This window comes from Ovis canadensis, chromosome 1 (genome assembly GCF_042477335.2).
Source record: "Ovis canadensis isolate MfBH-ARS-UI-01 breed Bighorn chromosome 1, ARS-UI_OviCan_v2, whole genome shotgun sequence".
NCBI classification, from domain to species: domain Eukaryota; kingdom Metazoa; phylum Chordata; class Mammalia; order Artiodactyla; family Bovidae; genus Ovis; species Ovis canadensis.
Window position 1 is genome coordinate 192036201 of NC_091245.1, and position 12850 is coordinate 192049050.

At 44.3% G+C, this 12850-nt stretch overlaps 1 protein-coding gene across 10 annotated transcripts in view; it reads left to right on the forward strand.

Moving 5' to 3' along the window:
- KALRN (kalirin RhoGEF kinase) overlaps positions 1-12850 on the forward strand; it is a 695559-nt gene that overhangs the window by 352994 nt on the left and 329715 nt on the right. The gene's annotated exons all lie outside the window — the stretch shown is intronic.

The window sequence follows — 12850 nt, forward strand, 5'->3', positions numbered from 1 at the left end:
ACATGTTCCCCTCCATTATTTTGCCCATTTGAGCTGAGTGATGAGGAGGAAGGAGGAGAAGCGTAGCCAGGGTGGAGACTGTGTTATCAAATTCCCATAGTGCTGGGGTGGTGGGTTGCTTCCCAGCAGCAATATAGTTGCCAGCTGGCTGCATCTGGGACTTGCTTAGTGGGAAAAGGATTAAATGCTTCCCCCTGCAGTCTTCAGAGCTTTGTGTCTGCATGGCACTCTCCTGGTTTTGATGTTCTAATTGCTCAGATCCCTGGGGCTCTTCTCACTCTTCTTTTAGCCCCAGCCTGCAGCTCTAGGCCAGCCTCTGGCCTCTAGGTCCCTTCCTGTATATACCACCATCTTTTGTTCAGTCTGAGCATCAGGCCTGGCCCAGTCTATGCCATCTACTGCTCTCCCTGCCCTGGAGGCATAGGTGGGAAGAGTCAAGGAGAAAGTCCTTCCTTGCTTTGTGTCTCAGTCCCCTGGGGTGGCCGCATTTTCTGGAATCTGGTTGGTCCTTTCTTACAAGCTGGTCCTGATGTTTTCTGACAGATCATATTTTGTAACCAGTATTGGCAGCCTCTAGAATTGACCCTGGCTTTTGGTCCAGAAACAAAGCATTGCTTTTTATCATTATATTAAATAGGTAATATGCTAATAGTTAATTCTGGTTATCTCTTCTGCTATTTTGCCTGAGAATACCTAGATACTCAGCTTCTGGCCTGCAACTGAAAGAAATACATCAAGGTTAAAGCATAGCCTGTAAATGAAGAGGGTTACTGAGGATAAGAAGGAAAGAGAAAATCAGTAAAGGAGAACATCCTGGCAAAGAACAACTACTATTCTTTTCTCAGAATTACTCAGTCTAGGTGTTCTTAAACACATAAAAGTTAGACTATAGGAAATAAAACTTTACTTTAAAAATATGGAGTTCTGAAAATACACCACTTATTGTTAATAGGAAGAGGTGTTGAAACATTTTAGACGTGCAGAGGAAAATGCTTTCCAGCAAGTAGAGATGTGTATGAGAATGGGACAGGGTGATGATTGTATATGTAAATGTGATAAAGCCAGTGTTTAGGTTCCCAGAGATACTCTCAGCTCCCACACTATTTGTGTTGGGAAGTATTGGCAAGTGCAATAGTTATTTTTGGTATCAGTCCCAATTAGTAGACTTGTAGCAGATTTGTATAGACAGTCTCCAATTGAAGGAGCATCTGATTAAGAGTAGTCATTAGTTACTCCTTGTTTGGACACACAAATTATCCTAATGGAGACAACTACTGTTTATTCCTTTACTCAGGATACGTAGGCAGATGTCCTTCCAGCAGACGTAATATGGTGGGTTAACCCATCACTGGTACCAAGTGGTTTCTTCCTTTCCATCCTACTGCTTCCCACCAAAGACCACTTAGCTATCATCAGAGTCCATCCCTTTTTCCTTTTCAAGAGCCAATAGATGATGGAGAAATATGTGCCTGATACCCTGGAATGAAAACTGAAAAGCAATTTCCTATATCACCCTAGCTATACATTTTGACTGTACTGATGTGCTGTATCAGTGAGCTTGCATTCGCAGTCATGTCTGCTTCTTTGAGATCCCATGGACTGTAACCCCCAAGTTCCTCTGTCCATGGGATTTGTTTTCAGGCAAGAATACTGGAATGGGTTGCCATTTCCTCCTCCAGCAGGTCTTCCCAACCCAGGGATCAAATCCGGGTCTCCTGAATCTTCTGTATGGACGGGTGGATTCTTTACCACTGAGCCACCTGAGAAGCTAGTGCTATATTTTAAATATGCTATGGAGTCTTCCTTTGTGGTCCAAAGACTCTGTTCTTACACTGCAGGGGGCTCAGATTTAATCCCTGATGAAGTAACTAAAATCCCACATACCATGCAGCATAGCCAAAAAAAAAAAAAAAAAGCCATGTGCTCAACTGATTTTCTCTATTTTGTCCTGGGAATCTAACTCCCATTTACATGGAATATACACTCCCAGTGCTAAATAAGGGTCTTGCAAAGGATCTTTTGGATCACTACTCATCCTTAAACTTAGGACTACCTACACTAGGAGATAAGGTAGATGGAGGGGAGAGTTCTATACTGGCCCCCTGGTTGTTATATCCTCTGGTCCACACTACCACTTTTGAATTATAAGAGGAACTTTGGCCTTATCCATCCTCATCCGTCCTCATCCCCAGAGCACAGGGCCCAAATGCTAATTTCATGTTATCAAGGAAGTCACCTCTTAACTCCAGAAGCGTTTTCACTATACTGCCTCTTCGATACTCTGTCTTTAAAAAGCCTACCTCTCGTCCTTCTGCTTCAGCCTAAGGAGGCTAAAACCACAGCTATATTGCTAGGATGCCAATGTTTTTAGAGACAAGTTATCCTGCAATGCTCTGTCTCCTCCCTGAGGGAAGGCAAAAAGTCATGAGCCAAGGCTGCAGCAGAGGGGGATGGAAGGAAGGCATACCTCAGAGCTGTTGTGGGTTCACTTTCAGACCACTGCAATAAACCGAATACCAAAATAAAGTGAGCCACATGAATCTTGGTTTCCCAGTGCATATGAAAGTTTTGTCTGTTAAGTGTCCTATAGCATGATGTCTAGAAAAACAGTGTATATGCCTTTTTAAAAAGTGCTTTAATGCTAAAAAAAATACTAACCATCATCTGAGCTTTCAGCAAGTTATAGTAGCAACATCAAAGATCACTGGTCAGAAATCAACAAAGATAATGATAATGAAAGAATTTAAAATTTTGTGAGAATATCAATGTGAGGGATTATGGTTCAGCTCCCAGAGTCCCTAGAATATTGTTGTTCAGTCACTCAGTCCTGGCCTACTCTTTGTAACCCCATGGGCTGCAGTACGCCAGGCTTCCTTGTCCTTCACAGTCTCCTGAAGTTTGCTCAAATTCATATCCATTGAGTCCGTGATGCTATCTAACCATCTCATCCTCTACCACCCACTTCTCCTCCTGCCTTCAATCTTTGCCTGCATCAGGACCTTTTTCGGTGAGTTGGCTCTTGGCATCAGGTGAACAAAGTACTGGAGCTTCAGCTTCAGCATTAGTCCTTCCAGTAAATATTCAGGGTTGATTTCTTTTAGGATTGACTGGTTTGATCTCCTTGCAGTTCAAGGGACTCTCGAGAGTCTTCTCCAGCACCACAGTTCAGAAGCATCAATTCTTCAATGCTCACCCTTCTTTATGGTCCACTCTCACATCCATGACTACTGGACAAACCATAGCTTTGACTGTTTGGACCTTTGTTGGCATAGTAATGTGTATGCTTTTTAATATGCTGTCTAGATTTGTCAGACAAATCTAGACTTTTCTTCCAAGGAGCAAGTGCCTTTTAATTTCATGGTTGCAGTCACCATCTGCAGTGATTTTGGAGCCCAAGAAAATAAAGTCTGTTACTGTTTCCATTTTTTCTCCATCTATTTGCCATGAAGTGATGGGACCGGATGCCATGATCTTAGTTTTTGAATGCTGAGTTTTAAGCTAGCTTTTTCACTCTCCTCTTTCACCTTCATCAAGAGGCTCTTCAGTTCCTCTTCACTATCTGCCATTAGGGTGGTGTCATCTGCATATCTAAAGTTATTGATATTTCTCCTGGCAATCTTGAATCCAGCTTGTACTTCATCCAGCCTGGCATTTCACATGATGTACTCTGTGTGTAAGTTAAATAAACAGGGTGACAGTATACAGCTTTGATGCACTCCTTTCCCAATTTTGAAACAGTATGTTGTTCCATGTTCAGTTCTAACTGTTGCTTCTTAACCTGCATACAAGTTTCTCAGGAGGCAGGTAAGGTGGTCTGGTATTCCCATCTCTTGAAGAATTTTCCAGTTTGTTGTGATCCACACAGTCAAAGGCTTTGGCATAGTCAATGGAGCAGATGTTTTTCTGGAATTCTCTTGCTTTTTCCATGATCCAGCAGATGTTGGCAATTTGATCTCTGGTTCCTCTGCCTTTTCTGAATCCAGCTTGAACATCTGGAAGTTCTCAGTTCATGTACTGTTGAAGCCTAGCTTGGGGAATTTTGAGCATGACCTTACTAGCATGTGAAATGAGTGCAATTGTGTGGTAGCTTGGACATTCTTTGGCATTGCCCTTCTTTGAGATTGGAATGAAAACTGACCTTTCCCAGTCCTGTGGCCACTGTTGAGTTTTCCAAATTTGCTGGCATATTGAGTGTAGCACTTTCACAGCATCATCTTCTAGAATTTGAAAAAGCTCAGCTGGAATTCCATCACCTCCATTAGCTTTGTTTGTAGTGATGCTTCCTAAGGCCCACTTGACTTCACACTCCAGGATGTCTGGTTGTAGGTGAGTGACCACACCATTGTGGTTATCTGGGTCATGAAGGTCTTTTTTGTATAGTTCTTCTGTGTATTCTTGCCACCTCTTCTTAATATCTTCTGCTTCTGTTAGGTCCCTACCATTTCTGTTCCTTATTGTACCCATCTTTACATGAAATGTTCCCTTTGTAGTTCTAATTTTCCTGAAGAGATCGCTAGTCTTTCCTATTCTGTTGTTTTCCTCTATTTCTTTGCATTGTTCACTTAAAAAGACTTTCTTATCTCTCCTTACTGTTCTTTGGAACTCTGCATTTAAATGAGTATATCTTTCTTTTTTTCTCCTTTGCCTTTCACTTCTCTCCTCTTCTCAGCAATTTTGTAAGGCCTCCTCAGACAAGCATTTTGCCTGTTAGCATTTCTTTTTCTTTGGGATGGTCTTGATCACTGCCTCCTATACAATGTCATGAATCTCCATCCATAGTTCTTCAGGCTCTGTCTACCAGATCTAATCCCTTGAATCTGTTTGTCACTCCCACTGTATAAACATAAGGTATTTGATTTAGGTCATACCCAAATGGCCTAATGGTTTTCCCTACTTTCTTCAATTTAAGTCTGAATTTTGCAACAAGGGGCTCATGATCTGAGCTACAGTCAGCTCCCGTTCTTGTTTTTGCTGACTGTATAGAGCTTCTCTGTCTTCAGCTGCAAATAATATAGTCAATCTGATTTCGGTGTTGACCATGTGGTAATGTCCCTAGAACAGGCCTGGGGTCAGTTGCCATCTCAGCCCATCCCCGGTGTGAAGCACCTAAAAGACAGTGTTTACTGGGAGCGGTGGCCATGTTGAGAACAAGGTTAGGTCGGACTGATCCATGTTTATTTCACCCCCTGCTCCAGGCTCCCCAAGAGCCCACAGTGACCAGCATCATTGACTCCCAGACATGAAAATGTCCTCCTGTGCAGAGCTGGTCATGTGTCCCTCTGCTCACATCCTCAGATTGAGTCTTTTCAAGTCAATTTGCTGTCCTCATCACAACATTCTAGGAGGAAACACCCTCAAAGATGAAACTGTCTCCTCTTAGCCTCTCCTGTTTAATTTCTAAATATCACCCAAAGAAAGTCTTTAATGTCCCTCTTTCCCAGGAGAAAAGGAGACGAAAAAACAACATATATGATGCTGTTTGAGTCCTTCACAGGGTCCCTTTAGGAATGGCCACCACCACACTGCCCAGCACCCACCCTTAGTTCTCATTAGGATTTTGACTAGATGTCCTTTAAAGAAGTCAGAACTTGAATCTGGAGGGCCAACCACACCTCCAGTTGCACATCCCTTAACTCTCTGAATACACTCATAATCTGCTATCTTCCTCATGTAACACCTAAGTGACAACTTGAAAGAAATAGGAGTTTATTTTGTTTCCTTTGGAAATAACATCACTGCCTTTATGAAGCTGTTTTAATTCTGGGACATTTAACAACTTTGATATTGCCAGAGATCTCCCAACAATGATATGCTGAAGACATTGTTTTTGACTTAGCTTTTTGTGTAATGTCAGAAACCCATAATCCTTTCCCTTTCTCACATCCAGGGATACAACTGTCCATATTAGCAAAACTCAATCCAGTTTTGTGAGGTAAATCAAGGAATAAGTCCTTGATGCCACCACCACCACCGCCCCTCCCCTGCCTTGTTCTTTCTCGTTTATTAATGAAGGTCTGACTCAGTCAGCTCATGTGGAGATTGACAGTAACCCAGTCAGGGTTACCCCAAGGGACACTGTGGAATCTTATCAGTGAGTGCCTTCTGATTGGAAGTTAGTGGTTGGAAGGAGGGCAGATGTGGTTAGAAAAGTTCTATAAAAGCATCAGTCATCAAAGAAGAGATGCAGAAGCCTCTCACTCTGAAGTCACTGCCTGTGTTCTCCACCAAGTCTGAGGTCTGAGCAGCCCACCAAACAGATCAGAGCTGGATTCCATTCAGACAAGAGTCAGGATGAGTGTTCACAACCCACTCAGATTTGGGAACTTAGCAGCAGTGAGCCTGATGAGAGACGAAGCCTCAGCCATCACCTCTTTGGAGTATCTGCCTACTGAGCTCTACCCACCATTATACATGGTTGCCTTCTCTGGCAGACACAGTGAGACCCTGAAGGCCATGGTGCAAGCCTGGCCCTTTGCCCTCCTGCCTCTGGGGGGCCTGACGCAGCAGCCTCACAAAGGAACCTTACAAGCAATGCTGGATGGCCTTGATATCCTGCTGGCCCAGAAGGTTCACCCCAGGAGGTACAAATTTCAGGTGCTGGACTTGCGGAATGCTGGCTGGGACTTCTGGAGGATGTAGTCTGGAGACATGGACTCAAGCTCACTGATGGCACCGGTGGCTGAGGACATGTCAAGGACAAAGCATCCCTTGGCTCTCTTGGAGGTAGTCAAAGAACTTTGTCTCAAGAAAATGGCCTGGGTAAATTCCTCATTTACCTCTTCATGTGGATGAGACAGAGAAAAGGCCCTATACACCAATGCTGTAAGAAGATAAAGATTATTTCAGTGTCTATGGAAGATATTAAGAGACTTCTCAGTTTGGTGAAGCTGGACTGTGTACAGGAGGAGGATTTGAGTTTCACTCAGAAGCTCTCCACTCTGGCCAGCTGAGGATCAGCTGGGCAAGATGAGCAATATTCAGAAACTCCTTCTCTGCCCCATTCATGCGTCTGCTGTTGAGGAGCAGGACAGTCAGCATCTTCTACAATGTACTTCTCAGATCCTCAGGCTGCAGCACCTCCAGTATCTCCTAATGGAATCTCCATCTTTCTTGGAAGGCCATCTGAGCCAGATACTCAGATGCCTGAAGAACTCCCCCCCCCCACAACCTTGGACAACCTCTCAATAACCAACTGCCTGTCTACAGAATCTGACTTGACCCATCTGTTCCAGTGCCTGAACATCTATCAGCTAAAGGGCCTGAATCTGAGTGGTGTTATCCTGACCAGCTTTAGTCCTGAGCTCCTCCAAGTTCTGCTGGAGAAAGTTGCAGGCTCTCTGGAAGAACTGGACTTAAACCTGTATGGGATCATGGACTCCCACCTCACGGCCATTCTGCCTGCCCTGAGCCACTGCTCCCAGCTCAGGGTCATCAACATGTGTGGAAATCTCATCTCCATGGCCATCCTGGAGAGTCTCGTGCGTCATACTGATAGGCTTCCTGATTTAAGTCTAGAGCTTTATCCTGTCCCTCAGGAGAGTTACAGCACTCTGGGTATTCTTCATCAGGAGAGACTTACCCAGCTACAGGCTAAACTTTGGGAGATTCTTACAGACTTAGGATGTCCCAGGAAGATTTGGGTTAGTCCCAGCCCCTGTCCTCACTGTGATGGTGACATGTGTGATCACCTGAGTTCCAGTACATAATGCTGTAACACCCTGCCTATTTGTTGCTTCTGTCAGAAGCTTTCTTCAGGACACTTGGAAACTGAAATCTAGGACATAGGTACATTATGCAGGGAAAACACACCCCTGGTTTCTGTTATCAGCTCAGTGTGATCGAGAAAAGTAAATGTGATACAGAAGGGGCTCAGGATTCCAGAAGGATATGTTGACTTGGGGAGTTGATGGTACTGTCAGAGATGTGTTTATAGAGTCAAATATGAACCTAAATTCCTGGAGGATTCAGTTGGGGACTTTTAGAGATGTGTTTTTAAAGTCAAATATGAACCTAACTTTCTGGAGGATTCATGTTTGAGTTATTTGTGTATGCACAGCTGTAGAAATGATCAGATATAAAGAGACCTTCAATGTAAGTGAATACATGCCCTCCATGATATTAAAAAATGCTTTATTGCTAGAAAATGCTAGCCATCATCTGAGCCTTCAAGTAAGTCCTAGTAGTAACACCAAAGATCAATGATCAAAAATCAACAAAGATAATGAAAGAATTTAAAATATTGCAAGTATTACCAAAATGTGACATAGAGACATGAAGTGAGCTGATGTTGTTGGAAAAACAATGCTGATAGATTTGCTTAACACAGGGTTGCCACACACCTTCAGTCTGTAAAACAGAAAGCAGTATCTGCAAAGCACAATGAGGTGAAGATGAGATTTATGCCCACCAACATAAGGGCTGAATTATCTAGAACCTTTTACCTGGTGGACACAGGCATGGAGGGAAGGAAGAACAGGAAATGCAGCCATCCATAATTAGGAAATGTCATCAAGGGATCAAGCCCAAGGCAGAGGATAGGAGACTGAGGAGCCAGAGAGTGCCTAGGAGCTGCACTCATGGTGAGCTGGCTTCTGGCCCTGGGGTAGACACTCTTGTTGGCCTGGTCAGAAGGTGAGCAGAAGCCAGCTGTGACCCTTGTCCCAAAGTGGGACAATGACAGGTATCAGTGAATTGCTCCATCAACACTTTAATTGATATTCTATAATCACGTTCTTATTTCACGATTCTGCCAGGAAATAGGATAAACCAAATGAGATTAAACATTGAACATAAATTCTAGCATATAAGGTCTTGTACCATGTAGTTGATGGGGGCCAAGGATTGAACATTAGGATTGGTGGGGATTGATGTATTCTTTAGTTTATTAATTCATTCATTAAATTTTTGTAGAGCACTTACTTGGGGCACCAAGGGAAAGAAGTGAAAGACTACCTGCCCCTAAGTGGATGAGAAAGGCAAACACTGGCATTAGAATATGGCAGGAACCAAGAAGAGGTTTGGCACAGATCACTCTAACAGCTCAGAGGGGCTCATATAAGCCAACCTTGGGAGGGAAGTGGATCTCAGGGTGGACTTCCTGGGGGAAGTGACACCTGGGCTGGGTCTTACAGGGTGAGTAAGAGTTGGTCATGGAAAAAAAGTAGGGGAAGGACAACCCAGGAAGAAGCACAGGGGAAGATCCAGTGCTATGATTTTCCAGAAGTGTAAGCAATTTATTTCACAGGCTGTTGTCGGGGAATTGAGGCTGAAGGGAAAAAACAAGTGTCAGATGAAAAAGGGTCTTGCATGGCACCCTGATGTGTTTTACCCCAGAGGCAGTAGAAAGCCATTGGACAGTTTTACGTGGAAGAGAGCTATGACTGGGTCTGAATTTTAGAGCTCTTTCTAGTCATGATGGGGAGGAGGGCTGGGAAACAGGTAAAGAAGGGAGCCCTGCTTTCAGTGCTGACCCTGTTGCCCTTCCACTGGCTCTCCTGTCCCTCTCACTGTAAAATCTATTATCTAGCCTTTCCCGGCCTTATAAATATGGTTTCCTTCTACTCTCCAATTTTAGTGAGGTTAGCTCAACGTACCCAGATTTGAAATGCTCATTCAAGCTCTGAGTCTTGTTCATTCAGTAGACATCTAGTAAGCGCCTATTGTCTACCAGCCATGGTGTCTGGCATGAAGAACCCACAATGAGTGACACATGGGACCTATCTTTAAGGGGTACACAGACCACGAGGGAGGTACCCAGGGAAGCACATCTTTACTTGAGCATGAGAGCAACTGTGTTATGAGACTGACAGAGCGCAAAGAGAGACAGACCATCCATGAGAAACTCCCCTACTTCTCTGCCCATCCTCAGGCTTCTGCCTGCCCCTGCATCAGTTCAGTTCAGCTCAGTCGTGTCCAACTCTCTGCGACCCCATGAATCGCAGCACGCCAGGCCTCCCTATCCATCACCAACTCCCAGAGTTCACTCAGACTCACGTCCATCGAGTCAGTGATGCCATCCAGCCATCTCATCCTCTGTTGGCCCCTTCTCCTCCTGCCCCCAATCCCTCCCAGCATCAGAGTCTTCTCCAATGAGTCAACTCTTCGCATGAGGTGGCCAAAGTACTGGAGTTTCAGCTTTAGCATCATTCCTTCCAAAGAAATCCCAAGGCTGATCTCCTTCAGAATGGACTGGTTGGATCTCCTTGCAGTCCAAGGGACTCTCAAGAGTCTTCTCCAACACCACAGTTCAAAAGCATCAATTCTTCGGCACTCTGCCTTCTTCACAGTCCAACTCTCACATCCATATGTGACCACAGGAAAAACCATAGCCTTGACTAGATGGACCTTAGTTGGCAAAGTAGAGGCGGTGTAATGTTTCTAGACACTATACACTAGTCATACTTCTACATGGCATGCAAGGCCCCTCTTCAGCTGATATGGTAGTGTAATGATTTGGAGCTTGAGTTCTGAAGCTGGACAACAAAATTTTCATCCTGGTTCTACCACCTTTGAAACATGTGACCTTAGAAATACTTTTTACCTCAGTTTCTTCATCTGTGAAGTGGGACCGATGACTGTATCAACTGCCTAGGGTCGTTGTGAAGATTAAATGAATGAGTATGCATGTGAACCTTTAGAATGGTCCTTGGCATGTGAAAACTATCCAGTCATTATTGGCTGTTATTATTCTTGGTTTTTACTCATTTTCTTCTTGGCACCTATATCATGTCAAGAAACATTAGCTCCTAATTATTTTTGTGTTGCTTGTCCCATTTAATGTGTCATACTTTTTTCCCTTAAGGATGATTTTATTCTCCTTTAAAGCAACATATATCATATATCTATCTGTACTCCTGAGACATGTATAGTCTTGAATTGTGTTAGGGTGACCAGCCATCCTGATTTGCTTAGGACTGACAGGTTTTTCAGGACACAGGACTTTTAATGCTAAAACCAGGAAAATCCTGGGCAACCCAGGACAAGTTGTTCACCTTACATGCAATAGGCACTTCACTTTTGTTTCTTGCTGCTGCTGCTGCCAAGTCACTTCAGTTGTGTCTGACTCTGTGCGACCCCATAGACGGCAGCCCACCAGGCTCCCCAATGCCTGGGATTCTCCAGGCAAGACCACTGGAGTGGGTTGCCATTTCCTTCTCCAATGCATGGAAGTGAAAAGTGAAAGGGAAGTCGCTCAGTCGTGTCCAACTCTTAGCGACCCCATGGACTGCAGCCCACCAGGCTCCTCCGTCCCTGGGATTTTCCAGGCAAGAGTACTTCTTATGTATCTCTTATTGGTCCCAAACTTAACTGGAAAGCAAGCTTGCTTTGGCTGTACCATAAATTTTTATTTATTAGCTAGAAACTACGAAGACACAACTTTGGGGTTTCTTTGGGCTTTCTTGAGATTCCCTAAAGTGTAAAATGGAAGATTTGAAGAATTCTTGAAAAAACTCTCTCCCATCAGCTTGTGGTTTATTTATTAGAAATTGTGGGCCACCTCCACAATTCAGGCTTCCTTAACCTGGCCCACAGCCCCAGAGGTCTCCTCCTGCCTGTCATTTTCCATCTCTCCCACTTTTCCATCAGAACTGTTCATGCTTCCTTCATTTGCTTTCCAGAATCAATATCCTCTTACTTAACCTAGCGGCAAAGCCTCTTTCCTCTCACAAGTATCATGTTTTCCATGAATCCCCCAAGTAGGGCCAAAGGGTTTTTCTTCCTTTTCATCCCCACCCAAGCCTCAGCTCCACCTCACCTGCTTTGGGAGAGTGACTTGGGCAGTTGCTTGTCAGACAGCATTCCTTAAGGAGCCACTGAAGCCTTTCTGGGCACCCCTTGAGGCCATGACAAGTGTTTGCCGAAAGCCTGCTCATTCTTCCGTCAAGAAGCTGGCTCAACGGCATCTGGGAAGTTCCGCCTTACTGTAGTAGTGTGCTAGAGCTGCCATGGCAGAATGTCCTACACTGGGTGACTTAAACAACAGAAGCATGTTGTCTCGCAGCTCTGGAGGCTAGAAATCCAAGAGCAGAGTGTCAGCAGGATTGTGTTTCCTGAGGCATATGGTGAAGAATCTGTTTTGTGCCTCTCTTACTTCCCAGTGGTTTGCTGGTTTGCACTCTCTGGCATTCCTTGGCTGGTAGACACATCCCTTGATTCCCACACTCAGCTCCACACAGTGTTCTCCCTGAGTGTGTGTCTGTCTCTTTGCGTGGTGTCATGTTTGTAGAGACAGCAGTCATATTGAATTAGGACTCCTTCTACTTCACTATGACTTGATTTTAATTAATTACCTATGCCGTTACTCTGTCTCCAAATAAGGGCCCCATTCTGAGGTACTGGGGCTGAGGGCTTCAACATGCAAATTTAGAGGAGACACAATTCAACCTTTAATACCCAGGTCTTCAGGTGAGTCTAAAGAACTCTCCGGGGACCGGAGACCACTCAGATACAGGCAAAGTAAAGCACCGCACACAATCATTGCTACAAAATCCCTTCCACTTCTCCACTCACTTTGCACTTGATCCTGACTGTTTCTGCTGCCAGTTTCATATCATCACCAGTTCACTTGTGCATCACTTTGTTGGGCCTTGTGTCATTATAAGGGTGTTGAGAAATATAATGTACATCTGAGCCACCAGCTCTAATTCAGGGTCTGTCTGGAACTCTCTTTTACAGGAAGCCTACCCAGAAAAAATTGAATCCATGGCATATATGTACTAACTGACATACATGTATTGCAGAGGTAGTGACTCCATCCTGATGAGCAATAATTACAAGCTGGTTGCTTTTCAAAATGCTCTGGAGAACATAGACAGGGGTTTGGAGGAGAGTGTGTGTGAGAGAATGAGTG